Source organism: Xenopus laevis, chromosome 9_10S (genome assembly GCF_017654675.1).
Source record: "Xenopus laevis strain J_2021 chromosome 9_10S, Xenopus_laevis_v10.1, whole genome shotgun sequence".
Classification (NCBI taxonomy): Eukaryota; Metazoa; Chordata; class Amphibia; order Anura; family Pipidae; genus Xenopus; species Xenopus laevis.
This window is the reverse complement of record NC_054388.1, coordinates 66,069,064-66,086,931: the sequence shown is the minus strand read 5'-3', so window position 1 is coordinate 66,086,931 and position 17,868 is coordinate 66,069,064. Positions and strand designations below refer to the sequence as shown.

The window sequence follows — 17,868 nt, the reverse complement described above, 5'->3', positions numbered from 1 at the left end:
AAGCAGAAGGATTATGCAGGCATAATCAATCATTTCACTATATAACTTGCTAACATACAGATATTAACCTTCAAATGATGCTTGATAATATTACATCATAATAATACTGCACAGGCTACACAGGGCTTTTTACCTTGGATAATAATTTGGGCACAGAAAATTGATAAGTATCACATTCATGCATATTCATATAGATTTTATAATGACAACAAGCTATTAGTTAAAGACTGAAGTAATAGTCATTTTGGGGATTTAGCCACAATGTACAAGGCCCTCTGAGGTAAACTTGCACTAAGCATATTAAACCTCTATACTCCTTGGTGAAAATTCAAACTGCTCTACAAATTAAACTTGACTACCTTTTAATCATAGACTGTCTAAATATAGGATTTATTTTACCACTAGTTAGCCCTCATTCAGAGGGGTCCTATTCATTCTACTTCCTTACACCAGGTTCCACTCTTGACTCCCTAACTCAGGCTCCTGGCACCACCCAACCTTCATTAGGGGACTTAATGAGAACTAACAAAGCTATACTCATTTTTGTAAACCACCTGACATCTTTGAACTCATCTCACCTAATAGGTGAGAGCTGAATCCTACTGGCCAACATAGACACAACACACATCACACAACAAGAACACAAAAAAAAAACACAGAGTAGTGAAGTATCTGAAGTCTCTGGGGCGCCTTGAGCCCACAAATCCTTAACGCGTTTTACCCCCCCACACATCATGTGATGACTAGAATGTCTTTCACAAAATAGCCGTTTTGAGGATCTCAGTTTAGGACATGAGGATGGTTGTCCCTTGCTTGCAACACCCATTGCCAGCTCTTCACCTAAAGCAATAAGTATTTTTTTTACTGATTACTAAGCATTTAGATATGACATTTCAGTTCCTCCACCTACAGAGACCTTGCAATTATTTTTACGTTATAAAGTGTTTCTGGACTGAAATAGCAAAGCAATATTCCCAGAAGGGCACTACTGCTGATTATTTGCAAGGGAATTATAAGCCTAAGGGTATGCATAATATCAAGCACTCCCTTCCAACAGAGAATGTCAGAATCTGCTTGAGAAAAAAATAACATTGGAATTGTCCCCTAATCTACAAATGATTATGTACCCATGGGCAGAGTTTAATTTAAAGGGACATTGTACTAGCCAAATACATATTCTATTCTTCTATCTATAGTATATATCTGTTAATGAATATTTCTAACAAACATTCTCTTATTTTTACATGGACAGAATTTTATTGGTGGAGGATGTTTATCTCCGCAATGGAAATATTATGGCTGCTGCCATACAAGTTAAAGTAACACTGACATATTCCTATGAGGTACTGTGTCAGTGTTCTTGGAATTACTGCATGGCTATCCTCACTCTGCCTACAACCAAGTGTTATCTTGTGGTGCATGTTCTAATGCCTCTTGTCTTGCTCCTTTGCAGCATTGAGAGGTGTGCTCTGTCCTTGTCTAGACCAAAGTTATGAACAGCTACGTATTGCAGGGGTGGCCCTATTTCTTTGGCCTGACACGTATCACCTATCACCAGAGCATAAAACAGGTGAACGGGAATTGAGCAGAACATAGTCAAGGATCAGGCAAAGGTCAATAGCATGAGAGCAGCGAAATACCAACGCAGAATCCAAAATTGTAGTTTAGAAGCAAGCAAGAAGCACCGGACAAGCAGCTATAATCAAAGTTCAGGATCAGGCACAGGGCAAACACAAAAATCTGATCAGAAAACATAACTAGGAGCTATTATGATCACGACATGATTGAGCTGCGCATAACGACAGGAGACCCAAGGACACATGCACCTGGACACTGCAGGTGTCCCCACAGCGCTACTGGTAACTGATACCTTCCCATGATTCAGAGATTTCTGGATAATGGGTTTCACACACATGTACTGAATACGTATTCTGTTGAGCCTGCAAATGGACACTTGACTGTTAATACTGTCACTATAGCTAGAGGGCCACAATTCCCTAAACCCCTAAACAACTATGCCCCCCTCTGAACCTCTGGACTGCATTTTGTAAGCATACCATGTAATACACCAGCCCAATAGTATTTCCACTATCTGTTATTAGAGACTTTCCAAATGCTTCCATACTTCCGTATTACAGAGACATTATACTACTTCTCTGATAGAGGACGTTTTTCAGTGGATAGTTACTATGGCAGGCACGTGTAAATATATTTCATTCTTTATTTATAAAGAGTAAATGAGGTAGCATATGGAGGAGGTTAAAAGAATCAATTCCCTGAGTACCAACTTTGTTAGGCCCTCCTTTCCTTCATAATGTGGATCCTTTCTCTAAGAGATTTGAAATATTCTGGACAGATGACATGTTAACAGAATCATTTCATGGTTCAATGTCCTCTCCGAATTATTTATTTCTCTCTGAAGGCGCTGAAGGCTGTTATTCTGGAGATGCACATGCCACCTTTAATAATCTGTTTTGATGAAGGAGAATCAGCTGATTACCAGACAATAAACCATTAGCATTCACCTTAGGTTCGGGACACACCCTCTCATGATGCAATTTGGAAGCTAACCTAAATGGAATTCTTTACAAGCGGTATATACTGATGCTTAGCATATAACTATATATCAGCTTGACCCCATTTCATGTATTACGTCATTTTTGTTAATTATTTATTTTATATAGCTTTTCTTGTAGGGCAAACTATTGCTGCTACTGTGTTACCGAATTACTTCTTGGAAAAGTAAAGCAGGAATTTTACCAATGTAGTGACAGTTTGGCTTGGGACATATCAGACTTTCTAATGGGGTGGGCAACAATAATACTGTATAAAAAAAAATGTTACTGGTCTATCTACAGCTGACACTCTGCAAGGTCCCACTATGTACACCATACAAAGGTTTGAGTTTGGCCATTGTAGATAACTGATAATTTGGAGTTTATATACAGTAGGATGTTAGAGTTATAACTTTTTTTATTTGCATTATTGCATTTGAGGATGGACAATCTTCTATTCATCTTTCATACTGTCATGGAGAATACTGCCTGGTTGCTAGGCTCAGTGATAATACCAACCAGATTATTGTTCCTTTTTCAAACCAGAGAACTGCACAACAAAATGTTATACAACACTTCCATAGAATAGATTTAAAAGAGGCAGGTTTCATCTGCAGGTTCATGGGTACCTTGCTTGGGCATGGGTGCAGGATTTTATATGTTATGATATAAGGAAGGGATTCTGCACCTGTGACACCAGATGAAAATTACATTACCCACAGCAGGAGCCGGGTCAGCTTCCCTGAAAATGTCTTGCGGGTTATATAAAGTTTTAGTATCAGATCCAGTCAGGTCTCTACTTTACATGTTCACTTACTATACTCTCCCTGTTTGTAATATTGTTGCTCTCAGCCGCTCTCAAATTCTATTATGTACTGATAAACTGAAGTACAAGTTCTGCGCTTCAAACCTTTTCTCTAATCAACACTTAACACTTAATTGCACTCAGTGATTTCCCTAAGGGCAATGCCACATGAAGCTGAAACCTGGCCTATGGAAAAGCACAGGCAAGAATCAGCCCTTATACTACATTCCACCCCTTACCATGCCTGCACTTGGAACCATTGCATCGGCCTGCAGCTGGAATGTTACTCTTTTGTAAACTGTGACTTCTGGTTTCACCCTTTATGTAAATATGCCCCATGGAGTGCCAGATATCCAAAGTTATTAATTATTCATTTAAATTCTGTATCTTTTCAATGTTGTTCATTGATGGATGTTTTTCTGTACATAAACACCACTCCTATAATTTGATTAAAAAGTTGTTTTGTGGATATTGCTTTAAGGTCAAATATTAAAACTTTGCATATGGTCATAGAGAAATGGGAGGAGCTTTATGACAGCAGGAGACAAGCAAGCTATAATGTCTAAAAGCATATGGAGTCCCATTTTTTGTTTCTATTTGTCAGTGGGATGCATGGAGATGTCTCTAATACTGTGACTAAGATGGCATGCATAGCCAGGAGTCCCTTCTCTTCTGAAAGCATCAAATTGTATAAAAGTGCCAAGACACCAGTGCTTCTTCTCATCATGCTCAAGGCTTGATTGACCTCTGAGAGACTGTTACTAAACCAACATTCATATTCACATGAGTCTAAACCACATCATCGCTTGAAGCTTAAGCTGGGGACGAGGGTTTCTGAGGCTTCTGTCCTTATTTGGAAAATCCGGCCCGTTAGAATGCAATTGAAATGCAGTCCTAGAAGCTGAATTGTGCCTACTGACTGCATTTCATGCAAATGAGAAAATCTCTGACACTGGGTAAAAACTGATATTTCTTTCTATGGCAGAGAATAAGAAATTAAATATTAGCACCAGGTTGCTGGGAGTGCATGGGTACCTATCTAGTTCTCTAGTCATTCTCTAGTAATATGCTGTAAAAAGGGGGAACCCTTGTCACGACACAGAGAACAAAGAATTGCTTTAACCATTATTTGTGCTACTGGGTCCCCTAATGTTCAATCTCTTTTTTAGAGGATAAGTTGGTATGATAAGAGCTGACAGAAATGTCACCTCTATTTTCAGTCCATTCCAGCTGATGATTTTACTCTGTTCTAGTGGCTGCTACAAAAATAGTCAGTTTTCAGTATTGCACATGAGGCAGTGCACACAGGCAGCAGTGATGGAAACAACAGCTACAAATTGCAGGTAGTAGCGCTGAAATAATGGAATCATACAATAATTGTATTATATTTGTTTTGTAATTATATTTGTATTTGTTTCTGCTACAAAGCAGTCCAGCTCTCCTGGTCCCCTGGCTGTGGAATACAAGACATTGTGGTGCCAGCTAAAAGTAGTGGCCATCAAAACACAGAGAAACATTGCTTGCTGATGGCAATCATTGTGAAAAGCCCCAGATCCAAAAGCATATGCTTCTGTGGTTTTGGTCATTAATCTTTTGCCTAGGCTTCTAACCACATTACCAGGTGTTTTGCAATGGTTCTTTGGCAGCAATTTAAGTTCCTTGTGTCACACTGTCTTTGGGACAGAGCATATGGCAACTTTACTCAAACTAAACAGTGAGTTCAAATGTGTCACTAATGAATGTTTTAGCAATCCAAATTAACTATTGTTAACTTACCAGACAATGAAATCAATCTCATGCTCAGTTCAGCTGAACAATGCTTCCCAAAACTAGGGTGTAATGTATAAGGTAGCCAGTTCCATATTGACAGTGGTATAGATAGCAGCAGCCATCATTATTCTTTGGTTCCGCGTCATTCAGTGCATACATAGGGTGGGCTCTCCTCTAATTAAGATTATACACCCGCTGTGTTTGAGTCACTGAACCATAGTTGGCAATTTTCTCCTCTCTATTGCGAGACTGCCGGCAAGAATGTTACATTAGCATAGTTTTTGTTCCAGAATCAATTCCAATATTTGCTATATGCTTCTGCATTGATTACTTTTACTTGTTACATTTCTAAATCAAAAGATGTGTGTCAGTGGTCTTATTTTTAGCAACAAACACCCAGGGGAATATTTTGGGACGCAGGCAAATAATGTTGATGTTAGGAGGGGGATTTGGCTAGAAGGTACAAGGCATGTACAGGCATTCTGTGAACTCTCACCATCTGACCCAGAAGGTTTTACCAATGCAGTTTTGAGACGCATATCTCTATATTAATCTAACAAAGCCCAAGTAGCATTCACCACAAATTGCCCATGATGTACCAATACAGGCTCATATTAGAACCCACCCAGAGTCAAGGCTTTTTGTGTTCAACTTAGGCTGCTACCTACCAGCGAAACCCAGGAATTAACACCAGGTCCAAGCTAAGAGCAGAGACAGAGTTACTAGTTACTAGTTGCATCTACAGAAGCACGTACCTATGTGAATAGCGTTTGTGTCCATTCTATCTCTTTGCACTTGCGCCGGTAAATGAGCCATAAGACCTCATTCAGATGCCAGGGAAACGTTGAGGGCTTTGTTCATAAAAATGCCATTAATTAATTGCTCCCTGGCCTTCCAGCACTTTTAAATCTTGAACATCCCTAAACAACAGAAAAATGTGCAATAGAATTGTAAAGCAGGGACAATCGCGCTTTGCTTGTGTCACGGTATATAGCACAGTACAATTTACCCATGTTCAAACCGGAATATAAAAAAATGATGGGATCACATTAAATAGGCTTCATTGTGTGTGTAACATTAGATTGAAATAGGGTTGCCACCCAGCCAGTATTTCATTGACCAAGTCAGCAAATAGCCAGCTAGGGCTGGTGCCAGTATCAAATAAACCCTGACAATATATATGACAAATCAGCGAAGCTCCTAGGGAGAGATATTACAGCTTAGTCTGTCCCAGACCTGGGTGGAAACACAATCTAGTGTTATACCTGTTCTTTCACATAGCGCAAACACAGGAATCCTGTAGTCAGTACAGGCAGTGTAGCAGGGGGGGGGGGTATACAGTAAACCTTCCAATCACTCTGCTTTCTTTTTGATGACATCCCCATTAAAGGGGTGGTTTACTTTTGAGATAACCTTTAGTATGTTATAGAATTGCCAATTTTATGCAGTGTTTGCATTTTTCATTATTTATTTTTTATAGTTTTTTTAATTATTTGCTTTTTTCTTCTAACGCTTTCAAATGGGGCCGCTGACTTCATCTAAAACCAAATGCTCCGTAAGGCTATGAATGTATTGTTATTGCTACTTTTTATTACTCAACGTTCTATTTGGGCCTCTCCTATTCAATGCATGGTTGTCAGGGTAATTTAATATTGCTGAAATTACAAACTGGAGAGCTGCTGAATAAAAAGTGAAATAACTCAAAAACCACAAAAATAAATAATGAAAACCAATTGCGAATTGTCTCAGAATGTCACACTCTACATGTACTAAAAAGGCAAACAACCCCTTTAACCTTACCAAAAACAAGGATAAGATTAACAAAGTAGTAAATTAGGCAATCCAGAGGGATTCCCATCATTTCTATAGTTGGTGTGTTTTTAACACTTTCCTGGGTGTCAGGAAAATTTCAGGCAGGACAATTAGGAAAGCATAAAGATCCAACACATTTATCATAGCAGATCAATTAAATGTGCCAGATTGTCACAATGTGTTAGAGCTCAGGGCCAGCTTTGAATACATACCTCTGAACCATTAATAAGAGATATGTTAAATGAATGCACTTCAAGCAAATGAGATCTTATTTAATCAGTTACTTCAGTAATGATATGTATATTTGTATATGAGAGCTGCACAATTTTTTTTACAACTTTGATCCATCAACCTTCCAGAGAAATTACTGGTTTGCACTAGTACTGGAACACAGAACATGTTTCTTAATGATCAGGGTTGAAGCTTATGGTGAAATTAAATAGAAAAAAAAGGAATGTGCCGTGAAAATAAGTTGTTCCTAAATGAAGATTTGTGAGGGGGAGCATATCAGGTTCAGTTTAATGCCACTGTTCTTCCTGATCAAATATAATCCCTTTGTCTCACCAGTGTTGTGGAACTTCAAGAACCAGAGACCCCTTGAAATGAAAAGATAATGTTGACACGAGCGGTGTGAATTCTGAACTCACAAAGAGCCAGAACCCAGAACAAAGAAATCAACAGGAGGTTTAATAAACTTGGGAATTTATGACATAAGAACTCACAGGCATAAAAAGTCATTACAATTGTGAGAGCTTAGACATATCTTTTCACAGCACACAAAGAACTGTTCAAATAACCAATGGGATTTTTCTTCCTTGGTCATTTACAAAAATAAGGATTTTGAGGTTTTCATATTCTTAATAGTAGTCATTTCATGTTTTTTTTCGTTTGTGCTTTTTATATTTGGATATTTTGATAAATTAGTAAAAAGGGAGGGGGTTTAAATGTGAGTTTAGTCGAGGTTCTAAAAACCTCTAAAATGACACAAATGAAAATTTTGATAAATAGGCCTGAATGTACACATTTTTTGGGGGGGATTAAAGAACTGTTAGCAGTGTCTTTACTGTGAATTAGAAATAGAAATCTGAAACCTCCCTTCTAATAGCCATGACCTGTTTTATATTTGTGCATGAGCCTCAAGATAAACTAGTTGCCTCTGTATGATTCATTCTTTCATGCTGGTGAGTTACTGAGGGACAGGCTGGCTCTAAGGTGATAACATTATGACGCACAACCTCATCAGCATATAAATGGAGCTTATCAGAAATGCAAATTGCAATCACGGGGGGGGGGAGACTACGATAATTATATTAATGTGACAACATCAACAGTTCAAACATTCACATTGTTATTCCCAAGCACTGAAAAATTATTTGCATCTGTCCTTGAAATAGGAAAATGCAAAGAGTCTATTATTTTGCATTTCTTTGTTTAATATTAGATAACAGTGTATTTATTTTTTGGCCAAAATAGCATTATTGTAAAAAAAACAAAGGTTTTTTGTAAGCTTTAATGAAAACCTTCAAATTGAAAAGATAAAAACAAATAATCATATACATGTGAAAATCTCTACTATACTAGAAAGTATAAGCATTAAAAAATTCAGATCTGTTGATTAGTGGTGTGTATTTGGTCTGAAATAAACAAAAATCTCTTAGCAGATAAACATATAGGTTTCATACAGGTTTGAAAAAGAATTTAATGAAAAATTCAAACCTATGGAAGTCGATACTGGAGATATTAAAGAAAGTATGCCGGAGGAAAATCAGACCGATATTATTTTGGAATGATACACAAACACTACTTTGAATTAGATTTTCCTTAAAATCTCTGAGATGAAGAATTTACAAAACAACTACCGGTACTCAATAATTACATTTTTTCAGAACTAAAACATTATGTTGGTGATATGAAAATTTGCTATTCTGAGAACTGTTTAAAAATGCATTAATTTGTTGTTGTTTTCTGATAGCATTGTGAGGGCAAAATCCATGATTAAAGGCTTTGAATCGAATGATTTAACTTTGGTGACAATAAAAATACAAAGGAGAATCCAGGGTAATTACATGCAAATGAGCCCATACTGAAAGTGACAATTTAATACCCCGTATTTGTTTTGAAAATGAATACTGTATTTAGAATGTGATTCATGTACATTATTATTAAAAGTCTAGTGAGCAAAGACAGCCATCTAGTGTCATACATGGGGATCTTGAAGAGAGCTTTGATGGGATGCATGTCAGACAAAGGCGGGTCTCCGTCAGCTAGTTCAATGGCTGGGATGCCAAGGGACCATACGTCACATCGCACATCATAGGCGTAATCATACTGCTGCTCGCAAGCAATGACCTACGTGAGGTTAAGAGTGAAATGATTTTAGAAACAGTAAAACAATGCCTGATTTGATCAAAGACTTCATTGGAAAGCTTTAACAGTTCCCTGCTCTTTCTAAGGAAATATATGTTGCGGAGAATTTCTTCCCTCATTCCAGAGGGAATAAAGCACAAGTCTAGTTCATTAATTCCAAGAAAGAAGACTACACACAACTACACCACCCTTCTATTTTTAGGTGAGTTCAGTCCATTGGTAAGGGACAGAGTGCATAATTAAAACATAACTTTTATTTAAGACAAGCTTAAAGAAGTACTAACACTTAACTAAAGAAGAAATGGTGTACATTATGTTTTGGACTTCTGTACCAGCCCTATAGCAGGGAAGATCTGTGCCTTCAAAGATGCCCCAGTAGCTTCCCATCTTGTTTTCTCCTGATTCACTGCACATGCTTTGTGCTGCTGTCACTTACTGAGCTTAGGGACCGACTCAAAATATACAGTAAACATAGAATACAATTGTCACAATATAAGGCTGATTAGTAATTAATACAGATAATTACTACATGGCAGCACAGAAACCAGTGCAACTAGCATCAGAATTTAATAATCAGCCTTGTAGCATCAGCTTATATTACAGGCCAACCTCATTTTCTACAAATTTGCAACAACCCCTAAGCTTAGCTTCTCAACAGCTGCTCTGAGCCCACTGAGTATGTGAGTAGACACTTTTCAAGATGGTGACCCCCTGTGACAAGTTTGAAGTCCTGGATCATTGCTGCTATTGAGGAGCTAATGTGGAGGACAGGTGTCTCCTGTCCATACAGTAATTACAGATACACAATACACAAAGGATACCTACTATCCCCAGACCTAATATAAAAAATACAATTTGTGAGTAGACAAGGAAAAGGGGTAGAGATTGTATTGCGTAGGGCTCTTGGTCTGTCTGTAGAGTGATTAAATTGATACACATAAGTAAAACAAACATGACATAACTGAGCTCATGACATCTGACTCAACTTCAACTCTTGTGTGATGTCCGTTATTGAAACAGTATTTGCAAATACAGAATATACAAACAATACCTATTATCCCCAGACCTAACACAAAAAGAGGTGTAAGGGCGAGAAGAACAGGTAAAAGAGATATACAGACACCTTTAATTTTTAGTTACAGTTGTGACATAACATAACTTCAACTCTGGGGGGATTTCTTATTGGGTTTAGTCAGATACGAACCAACTTTAGGTTGGTGCAATAAGTACTGTAGATAAATAAAATATGGCATTTTTAACCATATTCTTTTTTTAGGGTTTAGTTCTCTTGATTAAGTGGAGAGACGCCACTCCAGAATACAAAATAAGGAGAAAATTCCAAAGTTGTGCGGTTTCATTTGTGGCAAAGTGAGGTGCATCATATATTCTTTTAGAAAAATAATTTTTCACTTCTGTGGGGATTTAGTGAATTAGGCATCCCCACCTAGTCTAATCCACCTATGGGGTGTGGAACTGCTTTTAGTTGAGGGTGCCCCTAAGGTAAATATGCATTACAGTATATCACATTTCTGAATGGAAGTAGCTCCATATACAAGTATGGGATCCGTTATCCGGAAACCCATTATCCAGAAAGCTCTAAATTATGGAAAGGCTATCTCCCATAGACTCCATTTTATCCAAATAATCAAATTTTTTAAATGGGGAGGTTGCAGGTTGTGTCAGTGTCCTAGACTCTTAGTCATGAAGGAAGGAGAGAAAAAGTGTAGATTTGATTCATGTTTAGAAAGCATATAGTATGGTTTAATACTTGGGCACTTTTCTTTGATTGAATTGAATTGCCTTCAGAATGTTTCTGGTGAAATCAAAAGGAAGAGAATGTTTGCAGTAGTAATGGAAATGCCAAATATGTATTACATTGGAATTACATTATTTCCATTGCATTTTAACAACCTGAGCTACTGTATGATGTTGCCATGTAGCAAGCTAATGATAATTTGTCATAATTTGGGAGACAGAAGTTCTTGTTCTTACCACAGGAAAAATGCAATTCCACCAAGTCTCAATGATGAACATACAGTATTTCAGGGATAGTTTTGGTTGCAGAGGATGTTGACATGATTGTTGTCAATGTCATGTCAAAGTCGTAACTGAATGATACACTTCCACTGAAACTGACAATGAATTTCCATTTATTCCTTTGATATTTTATCACTAGACCCCTACTACCAAAATAAGTAATCTTACATAAATGTGTTGTAATAACTTATTTTAGATGTTATAAGATGATATCACTGTATAGTCTAAAATTATTTTAAATTAGGTTAGAAGCTTTTTGGTATTCAGCCCAGATCAATGACATGAATATGAAATGTTTCCTACTCACCATTCAGATTCAAAGTGCAGGACTCATTCATATAACACACAAAGAACCCTCTTCCAAATAACTGTTTAATAAGGAGCTTTTCTTTTTAATTAATGGGATTCTGTCATGATTTTTCTGGTTTTATATATTTTTTTCTACATTACATTGTTTACATTGCAAATAATTCATTCTATCATTTAAAATGTTATTTTTAAACCAACAAATGTATTTGTTTAGCTGTAATATGACCCAGGTCATGCAATTTCAAAGCAGGGTTTTCCTGTTTGTGCGCTACTCTCATGTCTACCACTAGGTGGGACTTTTAGCAATGCAAATTATTTCTGACTTCATTTTGATCTTTACAATGCTGAAATCTTCTCCAGCCTTCAGGAAACCATTTACCAGCATATAAATAATCCACCGCCTGTGTTTGACATACAATTATACTCACAGACGTTTTAAATATTTGTTCGCATTAAGGATGTTTGTTGTTGCTGCTCCAATCGTTTTGGCATCTAAGGACACATGCTTGACATCGTGTAAAACAATTTATTAAAATAGATTTATAAAGTTAAAAAGTTAAACACGATGAAAAAAGTTACACGATGTCAAGCATGTGTCCTTAGATGCCAAACGATTGGAGCAGCAACATCAGACATCCTTAATGCGAACAAATATTTAAAATGTCTGTGAGTATAATTGTATGTCAAACACAGGCGGTGGATTATTTATATGCTGGTAAATGGTTGCAGGGTTATTTAACTGCACAGGTGAAGAAACACTTTTTTACCCTTAATACACACAGGGGTGTCACATACCTAACAAGGAAATACTACACTATATATTACTATTTTGTCTTTTCCCCGAGCTTTTAGCGCTGGTTTGTCTACACATAATTCCTATTACATATCCGAAGGAGAACGGATCCTTTAACCGGCAGAGGGGAGTGAATCGCAGAACCTGGACATTTTTTATGTTTTATTGAGCCTTGATCTATTAACCTGAAGTTGCCCTTGCATTCCATTGCACAGTAGGCAGACGTGTGCATTAGGTCTAAAGAGTGTCAGAAGAAAATGCTGCTAATGTTCTGCAATTATCCTCTTGCAACACAATCTAATGCACACAACACAGTGTTTTAAAGAAATAGATTGTTTAAAAAAATAAGGGAAAAGAATAAGCTGGAAATTAACTGCTGAGTATTAGGGCATTGGCATTCAAGGAGATTTGAAGCAGATTGGAATCTGTGTTACCCGTGGGCGACTAATCTAAAAATACCTTGCTATCAGGATCCATTAGAATCGCAGCATGTAAAACAGTTTGCTTTACTTTTTAAGGATTTGGACAAATACCAAATCTTCCACAAAGTTTTTCAAAGCATTCTTTCTTATTGAAGGTTACTTAAAGGACACAAACTTTGAGTGTTTTCAAGTAGGACTGCTGTCAACTGATGGTTAAAAGATTGGCTTTTATGGTAAAACAGAGAAGAATGTTTAGTTAGACAATTTTATGAAAGTAATGTTTTAATATGGGGGGAACCATGCACAGTTTTCTTTAAAATCACTTGGAACAGCTTATTACAGCTTCCAAATTTCCATTTTTGAATTTCATCTAAATCTTGATTTTCTCTCATGAGTCAGTATTGCCTGGCACTTTTCAAAGGGATCAAAATGTTTCAGTAAATTGCTGGGGACCTTAAAGCCAGGTTGCTTTCTGTCAAGTGGCCCCATGAATATAGTGACAGTTTGATAGCCTCCACTAGTGGTTCTAGTAATTCTAAATATATTATTTGAAAACATGTTTATATACATAGGATTTAGTTAAAAAGGCAGGAAGATTAAAAAATATTTTATTTATTCATTATTACTTCCAACTAGAAGCATAGCAAACACATTTTAATCCTGACCGATGACCCAGTTGTCACCACCTCCATCAAGGTAAACTCTATTATTTGACTTCTCAAATACAGAAACCCTTAGTTCTCAAGGAAACCCCCCACCTGAATAAATGCCCCTTTTTTCACCTGCTCCATACTGCAGAAAAAAAGTTCATTAGACAAATCTGTATATTGACCTTGTATATATTTGTACATGATGATCATGTCCCCATTAATGGGCCACTTTTCTACACTCGACTAAGCCAGTTTGTCCAGCCTTTCTTTGTAGGTTAAATCATCAGTTTTGTTTAATGAATCTAGTTGTCCTCTATGAACCCTTTTCCTGCTGTTTCTTTTTTTAGTCACTCAAAATTGCACTCAGTACTCAGTACTTGAAATGTGGTCTATCTTCCTATGTCATACATGTCTCATTAATGTTTTAATTTAGGTAATTTAGGTTTGCTTTACATTGTGTCATGGTTCTGTAAAGGCATTTTCCCAAGAGCCAAAGGAAGGAAGGTAACACATCCAATGAGCTATATCTAGGGTTGCCACCCGGCCGGTATTTTACCGGCCTAGCCGGTAAAACACCTGCCAAGGCCAGGCCGGTATTACAAATTTACCGGCAATGCAGTTGCCGGTAATTTGTAATATCCTTTAAAAAAAAGCCCTCGGCCTGCCCCCATTTGCGCAGAACTTACCTTTTTTGTAGTCTTCTTCGCATCGCTGTGATGTTGCCCCGCCCCTTTTTGTGTCGCGCGGTGTAGCCCCGCCCCTTTTTGCGTCATGGCCCACTTCCTTTTTGTACCCGCCCCCACCGGCCGGTTATTTGTTTCATTAAAGGTGGCAACCCTAGTTATATCCTTGAGCTCAGAGAGATGTAGCAATATTAGTATGGAGGCATACATTTCATACATAATTGCCAGAATTCTGTATACTTGAAGTTTTTTTTCATCCCCTCTGGGCGACCTTAAAATTCAGTGCTCATAAATTAAAAGACTGTTAATTATGTCTATACAAACATATGTAAAGTCAAAATTTATATGGTGTATGGCACTATTTGTGTAGAGAGGGACCACCCTCTGAGGACAACTAAATCTCTGACCATATTCTCAAAAGCAAAAATATATCAGCCAAACAGAAAAATATACGAGAGGGCAGTATATGGTAAAATCTAGAAAAAAGTAAGAATGGATGGAATTACATGAAAGACTAAGGGGCAGATTTATTAAGGGTCAAATTGAAAATTAGAATTTTCTAATTTTTTTATGGCCAAATATGTTTTGAATTATCCAGACTCGATTTGAGTTTTAATTTGAATTTTGAGATTTATCATTCTCTGGCCCTTTACGAACTCGAATTTGAATATTTGCCACCTAAAACCTGCCGAGTTCATGTATAAGTCAATGGCAGAGGTCCAGGGACCTATTTGTACATGTTTGTAGCCTTCGTGACATTCCAGTTTTTTTCGTAGAAAAAACTCGAATCGAGTTTAGTCGAATTCGATTCAAATTCGATTTGAGTTTTCGAGTCGGTACAATTAGTCAGAGTTTTACATAAACAAGCGAATATTAATATTCTAAGACAGTGATCCCCAACCAGTAGCTCGTGAGCAACATGTTGCTCTCCAACCCCTTGGATGTTGCTCTCAGTGTCCTCAAAGCAGGTGGTTATTTTTGAATTCCAGACTTGGAGGCAAGTTTTGGTTGTATAAAAACCAGGTGTACTGCCAAACAGAGCCTCAGTGTAGGTTGACAATCCTCATAGGGGCCACCAAATGGCAAATCCCAGCACTTCCTTTTACTTCTGAATTTTGCTCACGTGTTCAAAAGGTTGGGGATCCCTGTTCTAAGAGATGATGGAGAAAATAAATGGGGAAGAACAACTGGGCTACATAATAAATTCTGTACAGAAAACCAATAGCCTAACACAGCAATGGTAAGGCAAAGTCCATCGAAAATGGAGTTCCCACTGATGTGTTTCTCTACATAGGCGTGCACTGGTTAATTGTGCTGGAACATCTGTTACAGACAGGAGTAATATTTTTTTTTTAAGAAATTCTCCTTTAAGCCCTAAATGCATAATTTACATTTAAGAAATGCAATTCCAATGTAATTAATCTGATTTTCAACATTGCTAGTCCACTCATCTTAGTACAGTAAAAATTTAAATGAATTTGGAGTAGTGGTTTGTTGGCTTAAGGGTTTGATTGGTAGATGCAAGCTTTTAATCTATATTCCAAGCTTTTATAGTGCAACCTACACACACACACACACACATATATATATATATATATATATATATATATATATATATATATATATATATATATATATATATATATATATATATATGCGCAACCCATTTCTAAGAAAAAATATAAATCTTTTATTACATATTATTGGGTGCAATAATTACAGTTTTATTCTAAATCTGTTGGCTGTAAATCACAATGTTGGTGAGTGCTGTAGCTGAGCGGCAGCTGCCTGGCTAAAGAATGATGTCTGCTTTAGTAGAAAATCCAGACTTTCTCTGAAGCCTTTCCTTTGCCTCACACTATTTCAGCCATTTATTTCATTTCAGTCAGGCTTACATCGACCGCAATAATCACAAATTAAATGGATGTGTTGGTTTTTAGGCCCAAAGGACCATTTTACCGTCTGCTCAAAGGAAATTAATGTGCTCCAGGCTATTAACACCATTTGAGGGAAACAAGCATTTTCTTTTCATATGCAAAAGATGGAATTATTGAATTTAAATGAGGTGACTGCACAGAAATATAAGGCACGAGACTGCAAGTGTGTTGGAAAAATAAGGCTTTGCTATTTTTTACAGTTTAAATCAAGACCATTTGGAGCCACCAAAAACAGATTATGTGACAGATACTCAGAGGGGGCTCCATCTGTTACAGCCAAAGTACCCAGCGGCTCCGGCTGAATGTAATCGCTAGACCTGCGGCGTTCTCCCAGCCATCCCAACTCATGACAAATTGAAACAATCTGATGAACAGAGCAAGGAGCCAATACACGTCACATAGTTATTACCAAAGTCAACCAGCTTGACTCCTCCTTCTGTCGTGAGGAGAATATTGTTCCCTTTGACGTCACAATGAATGGTTCTATTGTTGTGGAAATGCTGTAGACCCTGAATGACAAAGCAACAAAAAAAATGACTCCCCCGTTTAAAAATAATTACTGCACTATTTAGAGCCTAATGATAACAATCAGCATTCATTCTAAAGAACATCTGCCTGGCCCAGCAAAGGCCTGTCACCTCCACAGGGAATCACAGCAGGCACTATTAGCCTAATACCACATGACCCCAAAGTGAATAATGTGCTTAAGTTTCATTCACACTGCCATTTAGTGTTAGATGAGCCATCTCACCAAGAGAGCTCCGTACAGAATGTAAGAAATTATCATTTGGTTGCCCTTTTATTAGCCACCACTGGGATCACCTGACTATAGCTGGGAAGGGTGGGGGCTACAACATGGAGCTGGTCACTGCTCTTGTATAACTATAACAAACAAGGTATAGTCAGGTGATCCCTCTGGTGTCTAATAAAAGGGCAGCCAAGTTTGGGAGTTTCACTTTGAAAGCAGCTAGTAAGTTGCAGGGAAAACTTAGTCCCCGTGTAAAATGTATAATGAAGCAATAGAATTCTTAATGAATCAGATGAAAATTGAGCATAGAAAACATCAGAGGTAGAAGGCGCACACTCCCCAATAGAAAATCAAAAACTGACAAAAGTAAACACGTGCGAGGTGCTAATCCTCCAGGACACTACCCATCTGTAGTTTTCAAAAAATCATGCATGAAAATCAAAAAAAGAGGAAAGCACACTCTATAATTGAATAAAAACGAATTTTTTTGCTTGCTAGTTACCCCACATGGCAACAGCATGTCGCCCTACACGTTTCGACCTATAAAGGTCTTCATCAGGGGCACTTTTTTTTGATTTTTTTTTTTGATTTTTGTGCCCCTGATGAAGATCTTTTTTTGAAAATTGAGCATAGGACTGGCCAGATATCGGATGACTTTGACGTAGTTGGCCAGCTTAAATATATTGCAATATATGGACAAACAATCCCTGTTTTGTTTAAAGGGTAAGGCATTTTTCAGTAGCAGTATGCACAAAATGTCTCTTGTCTTAAATATATTGATAGTGGGTTGAGTGCAGAGGACTCTTGTATTTGTCTATAATTATTTAGTGGTCACAGCCTCATTGCACCCCCGCCTAACGGTTTTAAAAATTAGAGGTGAGCACAACTTTATATATATATATATGCCTTGCTTTGCATTTTCCCCACAATTAAGCCGAATAACCACTAATAATGCAATTTACTTGTGGGCAACAAATCTT

At 37.4% G+C, this 17,868-nt stretch overlaps 1 pseudogene; it reads right to left on the bottom strand.

Annotated features, from left to right (window-relative positions):
• The window catches only part of LOC108702268, an 83,610-nt pseudogene extending 66,202 nt beyond the window's left edge, over nucleotides 1-17,408 (bottom strand).
• Nucleotides 17,409-17,868: the final 460 nt, after the last annotated feature.